This window comes from Thamnophis elegans, chromosome 1, assembly GCF_009769535.1.
Source record: "Thamnophis elegans isolate rThaEle1 chromosome 1, rThaEle1.pri, whole genome shotgun sequence".
NCBI lineage: Eukaryota > Metazoa > Chordata > Lepidosauria > Squamata > Colubridae > Thamnophis > Thamnophis elegans.
The window spans coordinates 122,084,266-122,098,771 of record NC_045541.1 but is presented as its reverse complement, the minus strand read 5'-3'; positions in this window follow the sequence as shown (position 1 = coordinate 122,098,771).

The following is a 14,506-nucleotide window of genomic DNA, read 5'->3' as shown; positions in this document are numbered from 1 at the left end:
TTTTGTAACTCCTACTGCAGACATCCCTGGTGTAAAGATCACCTTTAATTCTCACCTCAGGCAACTAACATAGTAACTGATATACAAAGTCATATTCACAAGTACAGATGTATATTTGGAGGATTTTTTTAATAAGAGACTGGACAGTCATTTGTCTAAAATGAAATAGAGTCTCCAGCTAGAGCAGGACATTGGACTAGAAGACCTCAACACTCCTTCCAACTCCATTATTATGTTATTTTGTTTTATGAACAATTCCAGCGGACAATTATGCTCATTGATAAGAAATGTGTGGACGTAGGCAGAGTTAATTTTGGAGAATCATATTTGAAGCGAATGGGCCATAGCTTGGAACTGATTATAATCAACGGGTTGTAGATGATTAGGATCAGGACATTATTTTATAGAGTAGGCTAGTATTATTGTTTATTTCCCAGGATCCCCTAATTTATCAAATTTGGTGTCTTCCTTTAATAATAACACCTGAAAGAGGACAATTTACCATTAAATCATTTACCATTAAATGAGCCAGTGTTATCTTTAGCAGTGCCTCATTTTTTTGTACAGAGAAGCTAAAAAAAAAATAAAACTGGATTTTTCATTCTGACAAATTTTAGCAGTTGCAGAATTTCATTGCCAATTGAAAACTCAGGATGATTTAAAGCTTGCTTAGGTCAATTATGCAATATACTTATCTATTTTAGGTAACTATGTGAATGATAAGAAACCATGGGTATTTGTACCGTGACCCGACAAATGCGTGCCCGACAACAGCGCACCGACAAAACCGTGCCGATAAAACCGCGACGTCGACAGTGCACCCACAAAGGCGCGCCGACAAAAAAGCACTGACAGAAGTGCAATTACGGTTAAGGTAAGGGTTAGATTTAGGGTTAGGGTTAGGGTTAGGGTTAGGTTTAGGGTTACCTTTAGGGTTACCTTTAGGGTTACCTTTAGGGTTAGGTTTAGAGCACGCTTCTGTCAGTGTGCTATTGTCGGGGCGCTTCTGCGCTCCTTCGTTAGTGCAATTTTGAGCTCTCCCCGCGGTTTCGTCGGCACACTTTTGTCGAGCACGCATTTGTTGGTGAATCCTCTGTACTCCAATGGTCACCAGTGAAGCTTTCTTAAATTGTTAAGTGAATTAAAGCTAAAGTCCTTAAGAAATGATCAGTTATCGTGAAAATTATTAAAAATAGAACAGAGGTTCACACAGACTTCACTGCTTGCCAACTTCTTCATACATGTTGGTAGTTCTGTACCTATGCATGTAAAGGGTAGGAGAGGGCGGGAGAGATCCTGAACATCTACACATTGTGCCTTTAAGTGACTTAATGTAATGCCATTTGGATTTTGGGGAGATCTGGTTCCCAAAAGATTGTGGCATTGTCCCTGTTCCCTGTACAAAGAAAAGTGGAATATTCTCATACCTTTGATGCAAGACCAAAGGTCAGAGTAGCCTCTAACCTTTTGCTTTTAGATCAGGTTGATAGAATTACCAAAGTCTCTTTTTTTTGTTATTGCAATTACTCTTCAGTGATGGATGCTTCAATTGCATAAATGAAAACCTCCTTTTACATTCTTTAAGACACATTTGTCCTGAAGTTAGATTTGCTGTTTCTTTTGTTTTTATTTTTACCATTTAATATTTTTTTTGCATTTCATTTTAAATTCTATTAATCTAAAGTAAAATAATGCAATGCTCAGGATACATAAACCCTATTCAAAAAAGTGAAATTTATTAATTGAATTTTCAGCCCTCTCAGGATAAATGACATATAATGAAAGTTAAGATAAAAAAAACAGAATGATTCAAAATGTTAGATAAATAACAAAGCCAGTTAAAATCCATTTATTACATATACGGTAAGAATGAAGACGTACCTATGTTATTATCCATTTTCAGGTTAAGCAACATTTTGCAAATAACATAAAAATAGTAATTAATAAACCAAAGTAATTAAGATGAGTTAGGATAAAGTAAATGAACTGCACCTAAACACAGTTTATATATATTTATAGTACTTTTCCATAATTTTCTAACATTAAAAACCATTTTTGCTTCATCTACCTATTCACAATGGCCTTTGTTCTTTCCTTCTTTCTTCCTTTCTTTCTCGGGAACTCACCATTCCATCCAAACTGGACCTTCACACTCACACTCATTGAAACTTATGCACTCCTCCTTCAAATACTTGCCTTCCTCACTGGATCTTCGTTCATTAGCTCTACATAGCCAGACCACTTCTGTGTAATTACTTTGCACCGCCTGTTCAATGCTGAATTGAACTCACAATTATTTGACACTTTTTTCATTCTTGAACATCTTCTTGTTTTAACTACACGTTTGTCAGCTATCTGATTCCTAACACATTCAGCTTATCTTGGCCCTTCTTCACTACTCCAACTTCTATATAGCAAAGATTCCGCAAACATTTATTTCAAGAAATGTTCACTACTTGCAATGCAGTACATTTTAACACTACATTTCTTCCAGTATGTTCACGTTTAAAAATGTATTCTTTTATTTTCTCACCTGAAATAAACATTATTAAAGGTAAATTATTTTACCTGGTTTTTTTTGCTATTAAGGTATAACTAACAAACATTTACTCTATTTTTCTTATCAAACATAACCATCCTTATTTTAGACTTTCACTTTCCTATCCATACTCCTTCTGCATCATGCAACCAAGCTAGTATCTGCTGAAAAATAATTTCAGTTTCAGCTTATAATATAATATTGCCTGCAAATGAAAATACATGCAACTTCATGTTCCCTATCAAGTTACTTCTATCTTTACCACAAGCAAGTGTTTCTCAATCTCAGCAATCTGAAGATGTATGGACTTCTACTTTCCGAAGTCCCGAGTCAGCATGCCAGTTGGAGAATTCTGGAAATTAAAAGTCCATATATCATCAAATTGCTGTGGTTAAGAAACACTGCCATAAGCAATCCTTATGTATCTATATATAAATACATTAAACAACCAAGAAAACAAAATATATTTTTGTCTACCTGCTTAATGTTGAATCATTTGCTAAACATTACTTCTAACAATGCTTTATTGTCACTTTTATTCTTATCAAATTTAACTCTATATTGTTGATCGTAATCACTTAATAATAAATGGTCTCTAAATCAAAAAGTTTATGACTTCCTTCCGTCCGTCCGTCCTTCCTTCCTCCCTCCCTCCCTCCCTCCCTCCCTCCCTCCCTCCCTCCTTGTGAGGATTGTAAATTCAGCTCTGTGATTGATGAGGGGTGAATCGTGTTTTTTTCTTGGAGTATACCTTATGATTAAGAACAGTAAACCCGAGGTATATTCTAAAAAACATATTTTTATTATAAAATAAATAACAAACAAACCTACTGGCTAATAACTACATTCTGGTAAAGTTCCTAGCCTACCTCCTCGTGGCAGGCAAACAGAAAGAGAAAAAAAGAAAGGCAAAAGAGACATGTGTAGTAGGCTTACAGAGAAGAATCAGCCTACCGTATGTCTTAGAATATAAGCACAGCTGGCAAAACAAAACAAAAACATCATGACACTCCTTCCCTTCCTTCCTTTTCCTTCAGACTGGCTAAAGAGCAACTTCTTTACATAGCATAAAGTGTCCCATCCTGAATTTTGTTGTTTGTCACCTTTTGTACTCTTTCAGTCAGAATTCTGCCAATCATTTTTTCAAGCACAATTGAACCCCTATAGCAGTCTTATCCTTTATACAGTGGAACAACACTGGTATTCTCCAAAACATATGCTGTTTTAAGACCATTTAGTTAGTTGAATTGCCACTCCATAAGCAACCACATCCATATTCTTTCCTTTTAAACTAATGCCATCTATGCCCTACAGCAGGGGTGTCAAATTCACATAATTATGGCTTTATCAAGTGATGTATCAGGACTTTTTCCCCCTTCGCTAACCCAGATGTGGGCATGGACAGCACATGACACATCCGGCCTGCAGGCCATGAGTTTGATAGCTTGCCCTACAGCCTTGTCATTTTTAAACCTTTGGAAAATATTTACACCCATTCAAGCTGTCATCAGATCAAGGAGAGAGGGCTATTTTTCCATTTTGCATGAATCTGAAGCAATGCTAATGAATGTTTGTGACCTGGTGAAATATGGGCTACCATTGCTGAGCCTGGCAATGAACTGTTAAGGATTCAGCTTGATTCTCCTGTTTTAGTGTTAATTTATTTACAGGATAAAAATACAACTAAATCTTGTGATATGTTACAAAATAAAAGGTTTACTTTGGGCCAAGCTTTTATATATCACAACTCATTATATCAGCTTTGTGGCATTTAGTCATTTAGAGAAGGAAGAGAAAGGAAACCCCCACTCATGTTAGATATTATTACTTCAGATCTGGATCCATTTATTTATTTTAAGGAAAAATTGGACATTTTGGCCAATATAAAGAGCAATTAAGCCTTGCTAACAGTTGACAGCATGTATACAATTGGAAGATGAACAAATTTCTTTTATGCTGATGGTACAGGTGATGTTATGGGCTCTGTTAACTTTCCTGTCAGCATAGAACTGTTGAAAGAAATGTCCTTCTGGGTTCGGCTCCAAGTGGGGAAAAAGACACTGGAGACATGGAGGCTGCTTGGAAAGATGGTTTATTGGTGGACAGGACCGCATGGCTTGAGTCCTGAACAGAAAAGGTGATCTAAAGCTTCAATGTTGGTGGAGAAAAGTGAAGGGCCGACTGAGATTCTGAGTCCCTGGTTTTATGCCCTCTCTGGCCTTTGATCTTGATCTTGTATTCTGATTGGGTGTCAGACTCCCATGGGGCCATGCAGGGGCAACTCTCTAGGCTGCATTTTGAATCCAGGTTTGGTTGAGTTCTCAAATGCCATGTGGCGAGTTGGGTAAAGGGCCAATATTATCATGCCTTAATCCCATCCCCCTGGAGCTGAAGGGGAGAACTCTTTATTATGTAAAGTGGACTAGCTTGGCCTTCTTAATGGCCCATTGACAAAGTGGGGATGGGCAGGAAGTTACAGGGAGCTATTCTGTCTTTTAAAACATGTTTCTTCCTTTTCACATCCAGAGAAATATTTTGCCTTTTCAATATTTCCTAGGATATTTCATTTTTCTGGAAGAGGGCTGGGTGATAACTTCCTACAGAACAATGTAGAACACCTATTCTTTCAAAACTGTTGTTGTTTCTGTATCACTTTAGAATGGTCTATTATTGCTGTTTAACAGCTTTTTTAGATTAGCTGTTTGTATCTAAAACAGCTTACAACACTCTCTTGTATGCTTTTTATGGATTCCAGAACCTGTCCCCTACAACTTGGTGATGGAATCTTTGCCTGCTGCAGATACAGATTCTGAGGTCAAAGTAGAAAAACCTAACAGCAAGGGAAGAAAAGAGGGGGAAAAACCCTGGCAAAAAAACAGAGATGAAGAATCTGCTAAAGTAATGTGACTAGAATGAAAAAGAGAAGAAAGAATTTAATTACTTGAAGGAGACCCTTACAATAGAGGGGAGAAGATCAGATATGGCTAAAAAACAAACAAACACAAGTCTACCGCAAAACAAAAGACAGGATGATATGAAGTTGAAGCAAGGGTGAAAAGACAATGAATATTGCTAACATCTCTTTGAGATAAGCAAGGTCAGGAAATGGCAGTCACTAGAAGTCTTGGAAGGTACTTTAATGTGTTTAGAATAACGGGATGATGAAAGCCAGTCAAAGCCCTTCTCTACTTCAACTTATACCTAACAGAATCAAGGCAGAATTGCTTTGAGCTTTTTTCTCATACTTTCTGCTTCTATAGAATACACACACACACACACACACACCACCCACTATTACAGATTTTATTAAATTTCTACATTTTTCTGTCATTCCATCATCTCTGTCCTCATGTAAGTATACATATCAATTAGGATCCAGTGAGCAATGTGGGTCTAGAGGTGGCGCTCTCACCTCACATTGAGGAGGCTGTGAGTTCAGTCATGACAGATATTTTTTCTCTCTGGGCACAATGAATAACTGTCTGCTGTGAACTTCACATAGGTGTAAGGAAGGGTATCTGGCCAGTAGATGCTCAAGCTCCATTAAGTCACTGTAACTCCACCCTGATGCAAAGGATTACAGGGTATTTAAAAGGGGAAAAAACATTAAGATCCAGTATGGTATCTATCTATTTTAATCTTCCACTAAGACTTCGCAAACCTTGTCCTGCCAAGAAGAAGCTACTATCCCTTTCTAAAAGCCTTTCACAGAAACTAACCTGTTTTGTTTTCTTCTTACTTTGCATTATGGGAAGAGGGATTAATCTGTATTATTTCTATTGTTCAAACTCTGCAGGCTTGACAAATGTTTCCTGTAACAACTAAACGTCAAAGGCTTAAACCAGCATATGTGTGTGTGTGTATGTATTAGACATGTAGGGGTGTGTGTGTGTGTGTGTGTGTGTGTGTGTGTGTAATTGGCTGTGAATGGTATTTTAGCTTATTAATATGGAAAGTATTATAAATGCAAGCATAACTGTTATGACTCTTATTCTACTTGAACATTTTAAAAGTTGGGGTTCAAAGTGTTTGAACTTTCAGTCACTCTTTGTGAAGGCAAAAGGAATCTATATCTGAGAAGTTACGTTACATGTATCTTTGTATCGGTGTCTGAATAGAGGGCTACAAAAGAGTAGCATGATATATTTACACTGCCTACAATTGACTGGGAAATTTACAACTAAAGAATGGGGCCATAGCTCACAATCACTTGTTTTCACTATGTTTTACATAACCCCCTCAGGAGAATGAGAGCTACACAATCTCAGATAATCAGTCTTGATAATATATTGGGCAGTACCCAACCTGATGGAGACATGGACATATTTAGCATATCTAATGCAAAAATACATATTCATAGCAGAAAAACTAGCATGTTCTTTCTGTTTGTTCATGTCTGTAAGAATCTGGCAGGTAAAAGATGAATAGAGCAAGTTAAGTGATGTTCTCATAGATTTGCTATGATGTGTAAGATAAAAGAGTCCCATTAAATAGTATATCTTATTTATGGAACAGCAGAAGCAGCCCCTATGGATTGTCAAATACCCTATGAAATATCACCAGGCATGATAATGTGTTCTTGCTAATAGTCCCATTGTTTATAAGACCCCAGCAGCAAGATGGTTTTTAAGCCAGTGTTTTGAACACTTTTTCTTTTTCGTATTTCTATATAAAAGCATCGTAAGGCATATAAGGAGCCCATTAGAAGAGGAAGAACTAGAAAAACCACAGACTGCATCATATTATTTTAAAGTTTGCTAGAATCAAATCAATTCTTCCAATGGCTTTTAAAAGCAATCCAGGGGTATACTGTGTACCATTATATATAATGATACAATACAATACAATTTAGCGTGGGAGAACTTTTCTAAAGCTCTGTATCTTCTTCCTTGTAAACTCTCCAGCCTGGTTGGACTGACGGTACTTTAAAAGATTTGAATAAAGCAATTAATATATATGAGTTGAATATGTTTGAATATGAGCTAGAAGGTTTACTTCTGGAGTCTGGGCATTTTATATCATGATATGCTTCATGTAAATGGAAGGCAGACCAGAGCAAGACCATTGATTTTTCCTGTTATGGAAGGACAGCAATGTTTTCATTATTTAACATATGACTGTTATAAGTGATGCATTGAAATTAAAGTAACACTGTATTTTGATCTAAGCTTCTCTAGAAGAAACTTTGTTTGAATTTAGAGGAACAGATTTTTTTTTCATTCATGCAGTCTTAGATTCAGTCTTAGATAAAACCAAAACAGTCCCTCTATTTAACTCTGCCATTGTTTTCTACAGCAAAGCTGTGCATTTCAGTCAATGGTTGTTTACTTTAAATAAATATGTTTGTTTTTTAAGGTTCACAAGAGATTTCTTTAGAGGGAGTTGGATAAATCTAGGTTAATCAATATAAAATCATATTGACCAATGCTAACTGGCAGTAACTGTCCATATTTTTAGGTATAAATTTTTCTAATTTTATCTGGAGAACCCTGGTATCTTCTGAATGGAAAACATAAATTTCTGAATGAACTATAATTCTCTGTATAAAGGTATTTGAAAATAGTTTACTAAGGAAAGACTTCTTTGTCAACCTCAGGATACTAAGTTTAAATTTTCTAACTCTTAGCAATTTGGACAACTATTCCAACTAATGACTTTCAGCATTTTATTATGTTAAGGAATCTAGTAGACCCACAATGGCGGACACAGAGGTGGCATACAGTGCCCTCTGTGGGCACGTGCACCATCACCCCCTAGTTTTCTGATTTCTGGCGCACACATGCACGCCGGCCAGCTGGCCTTTCAATGCACCGGAGCACCAGAAACCTCAAGACCAGCTGACTGGAGTATATGTGTGCGCTGGAAACCAGAAGACCAAGTGACTGACACACACATGCATGCCAGCCACCTGGTTTGGGTTTAGTTTCTGGTGCTCTGGTGCGCATGTGCATGCGCATGTACATGTTTCCATTTAGCACTTGGTGCCAAAAAGGTTCACCATTACTATACTAGACTATAATCCAGATTAATCAAAAATCCACTTTAACATAATGGGGATTTTTTAGAAGCATAACAATTTATGTTATTTCTGGATATCAAAACAGCTTCATAAGCACCCCAAAATAGTCCTTATTGAGTCTGGTCACAATGAAGATGGTAATTGTTTTGTTTTTCAAACTGCAGAATCAGGCTTCTAACATTGTTAATCAGAAGACAATTTAACAGATTATCCATTTGCAGACATTGTATACCAATCTGTAACATTTATGAATTATTTCCAATAAAAATATGTGAACTTATGAAAAACATACAGAAGCTATGATGCATAGATTGTTAGAGAATTAGTCACATTTATTTTGCTGTGGTCAACTATGTGCAGAGATTTTCAGGAGTGACTTTTTGTCTGAAATGCAATGTATGAATTGCCCCTGATAGAACGCTTAAAGAAACAACTAGCTTCTGATATTGACTGTAAAAGAAAAATGTATACCTTCTTTGGTCTGATTCCTAGAATTTGAGATCATGCCCCAAAGCCAACAAATGAAATTGACTTTTTATCTTCACAGCATTTAGAATTCTCTTTTAAGATGTTGTGTTTCTTTGTCCACTGCAATATCAACATTGCTGTTATTTATAACATTGAGATTTTATGGGTATGGATCACTGCCTTTACCCAGTGGTTCTGATTAATAGACTCGGCTTGAATCTCTGTGCCAAGTCATGCTTGAAGTTACAGCCTCTGACCTCTTCCTCTTGTTGAAAATGTAATTCGCTGTGAGTTGGATAAATGTTTTTGCATATTGAGTTTTGTGGGCATAAATGGATGACTTGAAATTCCAGGAGGTTTTTACCAATTAACTTTTTATCACTGGTACTAATATTGAATTTATTATGCTCAGTCCTAACATTTATCTGTCTAATTGTTGTTTTCACAGGTTTTGTTAGAGCCAAACTAAAACACTGCAGCATACCTCACTACTAGACATAACTTCTTTAAATCTTCACACCAGGAATCCCCTGTGCCAGCTTCAGTTGCCTTCTGTATGTCATAGAGACAGATTGCAAGCTACACTGTTCCAGGTAACACACCTGCCATACCTGTGCTCATGCTAGGCAAGCAGAACTGGTGTGTTGAACTGCCTTTTATAAAGCCATCATAGGAATGAGCAAATGGAAGACAAGCTTTGCAGATTCTGTTACAGCAGAGAAGTGGTGTATAAACTGTGTATGAATAGAAATCGTTTAAGCATTTGGTGACAATGGCTCATTGTCTTTGGAGTTAGTCTCATGAATTTCTTAAATTATTCAGATATGTAAATACGGTGCTGTACAAGTACACAATCTACAACCTAGGATTATACTGCCAAAATTTGGTCACAAGTTATTAACATTACTGGTGCCATTTCCCTCTGGCTTGTTACAGGGAACAAAAGCATAACCCAAATAAAAAAATCTGTTGTTTCTGATTTAAGGGTTCCCCCCTCCCCCAAAAAGTAATAAACATATGCTATTACTTTAAGAGAAAAGTGTTTTTAATTAACTTGAGTTGATAAGCATTTTAAAAATGAAAATTAAAAAGGCAAACATATGTATTGTATTGTATTGTATTGTATTGCCTTGCCTTACGTTGCCTTGCCTTGTCTTGTGCCTTGCCTTGTGCCTTGCCTTGTGCCTTGCCTTGTGCCTTGCCTTGCCTTGCCATGCCTTGCCATGCCATGCCATGCCATGCCATGCCATGCCATGCCATGCCATGCCATGCCATGCCATTATTATTTTGAGATATAGCTCAAGGTGGTAAATATACAGTACTTAATACTCCTTACTGTTTTTCCACTACAACAACCCTCTCTCAGCTTGGGCTGAGACTGATCCAAAGTCACCTACCCAGCGTTCTTGCCTAAGACAGGACGAGATCTCAAGGTTCCCTGGTTTCTTTCCTGGTACTTAACCACCAAACCAAACTGGCTCTTTTTAAAATTGTCATCACATGAAAAGTAAAATTTTAAGTAAAAGAATAACACTGTTTTTGTCTATGTTTTTCTCTTTATCCAGAGTCTGGAAAAGGAAGGCAAACATTTCCTTCTTTTTTTTCAGTTTTCAAATTTCTTAATTCTTGAAATAAAATTGAAATAGAGGAAGGAAAGTGGTACATTTTTTTGAATGATAAAAGAAGCTACTGTTAAAAACTGAAAGGCTAGTTTAGTGATCTTTTAATTTCAATGTTAAGTAATTAATTGTAGAATAGATTCTTTCTTCTGAAACTTTACTAGCTGCTATTATGGAAAGATGTTACGGACTACAAATGGCCCAGCCAATGCTTTTTCAGCAGCTGGAAATGACTTTAGGTGGAGTATTCAGAACATTTGCAAGGTCATGAACTGAAAACAGTGTTTATTCCACTTTTTAAAAATGCTACCATTTCACTCTGAAATTGCCTATTGCTTTGGAGGGTTCTTCCAAATTTCTCTGCTGTTGACTTAGGCTCATTTATATATAGCTTTAACTATTTATCTTTAGCTCCATCTTGAAACATTTGGTCCTGACATTTATAACTCTTTCTTCATAATTACCAACCGACTAGACTTAGAAAATGTTCCACTGGGTATCTTAAACTCATTTAAACCACTCTGCTCTTCAGTGCATACTGTAAAAGTACTTTGTAGTATGTGATACATAAAATTTTGTTTTTGGAGCAATGAAGAAGGAGGGGTTCCTTTGTGTTTTTTAAAATTAAGAATGACATGAGCACTGAAATTTTATTGTATATTTGGCAACTTCTTCATTTTCTTTTATTCCTTCTTATCTAGAATGCATTTTAGCACTTTCCCTGACAAAGCTTCATAATGGCATTTTTAGCTTTTTTTAACAGTGAATTATAGCTTATTCTGGAATCTCTTATAAATATTTAGCCATATGTGCATTTTCTAGTACTTTGTTTTCTTCCACTTGTGAAGACTCCGTCTGCTAAAAATACAATACAGTAATTTTGAATATCTGCCTATCAAAGATCAGGGTAACATGTTTTCCTTTCTATGTTATTTCCCAGTTTCTTCCTTATAAATTTTACCCAAATTTTATTTTAAATATATCTTCACCATTTCTGCCTGTTGTAAATTCTTCATAATATTCTACACCTCTGGCATAAGATACATGATGTATAAGGGAGATTGCTGTCAAATAATTCTCACACGATAGACCCTGATGATGACATTAAAAATGGGCAGGTATCAGAATTTTGCATTTTGAGAAATGCTGTACCTAAATAAAAGTAACATATGCAGTGATTTCCATTTTATTTCCATTAACTTGATTAACTCTGCTTATCCGAAGACAGTTGTGAAGCACACAAATGGGAGTTACATGACTGCAGGATGTTGCGATAGTTGTAAATGTAGGCCACTTGCAAAGTGCCCATATGGAAATCACATGACAGGAGGTTGTAAATGGGTGCAATAGCAATAGCAATAGCAATAGCAGTAGACTTATATACCGCTTCATAGGGCTTTCAGCCCTCTCTAAGCGGTTTACAGAGAGTCAGCATATTGCCCCCAACAATCTGGGTCCTCATTTTACCCACCTCGGAAGGATGGAAGGCTGAGTCAACCCTGAGCCGGTGAGATTTGAACCGCTGAACTGCTGATCTAGCAGTAGCCTGCAGTGCTGCATTTAACCACTGCGCCACCTCGGCTCTTTCAAAGGATGTTATAAAGCTGATTTTCTGCTTAACACTGTTGTAACTTTGAATAGTTGCTAAAGAAGACAAGTGGTAAGCAAGGAGTATCTGTTCTTCAATTATGGTAATACTTGCATACTAAGAAAACACACACACACCACACACACACACACACACACACACACACACACACACATGCTGGTCTTGTTGTATTCGGGTCTTTTCCCATGTAAGATTGATATTGTCTTGGCAATGTTTCAGTGACGTCTCACTCGCCATCTTTAAGCTGGGTTTTGGGCTTAAAGTATGATCGGAGCTGCCGACTTTCAATAAATCTTGGTGGGTGGGTGTGGAGTGCTGGCGTTGTTTCAGTAAGTGGACTGATTGGTTGTGTGGTTGTATCATGATTGGTAGATTGGTGCTGATTGGTGCTGGCTGTGTGTCTATTGTTGTTCGTATTGTAATGGCCTGGGTGGTGGGTGGGGTTCGTTTGTTGACTAGGGCTGGTTTCCAGATGTCTGGTAGGCGGGAGGTACCACAAACGTATTAATCTCCAACGGATTCCAAAGAAAAACAATTACCAACCTAATCCAAAGGGAAACTCCCTCCAAAAACCGAGACACAGAACAGGACAATGGCATCGCCCTCCTCCCTTACATCGAAGACACCACAGATAAAATCAGCAAAATTCTTCACAAACACAATATCAAGACAGCGTTCAACATTGACCAAAAAATAGCCAACATTTTAAGAAACCCCAAAGACAAAATCCAGCTAGAAAACCAAGGAGTCTACAAAATACCATGCAAAATCTGCCCTGCAACATACATAGGACAAACGAACAGGAGATTAAATGCACGCATCGCAGAACACAAGGACGCAGTAAGAAAAAAAGAAAAAACTTCCTCCCTTTTCCAGCACCTTAAAGCTACAGGACATGAAATTAATTTTGAAGGAACCAGGTTAATCTCCAAAATTGAACACTTCAACAAGAGAATAATTATGGAAGCTATCAAAATAGAGAAACACCCACACAACATGAATAAACGTGATGATACCTCCCACCTACCAGACATCTGGAAACCAGGCCTAGTCAACAAACGAGCCCCACCCACCACCCAGGCCGTTACAATACAAAACAACAATAGACATGCAGCCAGCACCAATCAGCACCAATCTACCAATCACGATACAACCACACAACCAATCATTCCACTTACTGAAACAATGCCAGCACTCCACACCCACCCACCAAGATTTATAGAAAGACGGTAGCTCTGATCACACTTTAAGTCCAAAACCTAGCCTGAAGATGGCGAGTGAGACCTCGCTGAAATGTTGCCAAGACAATCTCAATTTTACACGGGAAAAGACCTGAATACAATAAGACCAGCATACCTACCCCCATGAAAATCTACGAAAACAAACATATGTATGTATGTATGTATGTATGTATGTATGTCTGTCTGTCTGTCTGTCTGTCTGTCTGTCTGTCTGTCTGTCTGTGTCTGTGTCTGTGTCTGTGTCTGTGTCTGTGTGTGTGTGTGTGTGTGTGTGTGTATGTATGTATGTATATATATATATATATATATATTTACAAACCCCAGTATGCCTAAATATGGGAGGAAGATCACTACTTCCATTCTCTGTCCTTCGGCTCGTCACAAGAGACCATCCAGGCAGAAACCCAATATTTTTACTGTTGCCTTTTTGTTACATTTTGTTGTATTTGTGCTGTATTTGTGCTATTTAGATGTGCTGTATTTGTGCTATTTAGATGTGCTAAATAGCTTGAAATAGATCTATACTAGTCTCCCTTTATTTGTTTATCAGCACAAATACTATATATATATTGTGTGTGTGTGTGTGTGTGTGTGTGTGTGTTTTCTTACTTTGTATATACCTGGATCCATTAATATAGAGGGCAACATATAAATATTAATGTAGAGGGCAACATATAAATATTATAAAATAATACATACATATATTTAATATTCAAATGTCTCTATTTCTCCACTACACTTCATTTTGCATTCTGCTTTTATAAGAAGATGCTCTTAATTTTTGAGCAGACCTTTCTAGAGTGATAACATAAAACTGTTCCTATCTAATTAAACTAATATAACAAAACTTCTATAATATGCATACGTTTTGGCTTTGTGTATAGCCACATCACCCAATTTCAAAAGCACATGCACATGGCAAATAGGGAAACTGATTTTTTAAAAGTGATTTTTATCTATTGCTTCTGCAACTATCAAAGCCATTCCTCAAAATTAAAAATGAATCTTCAA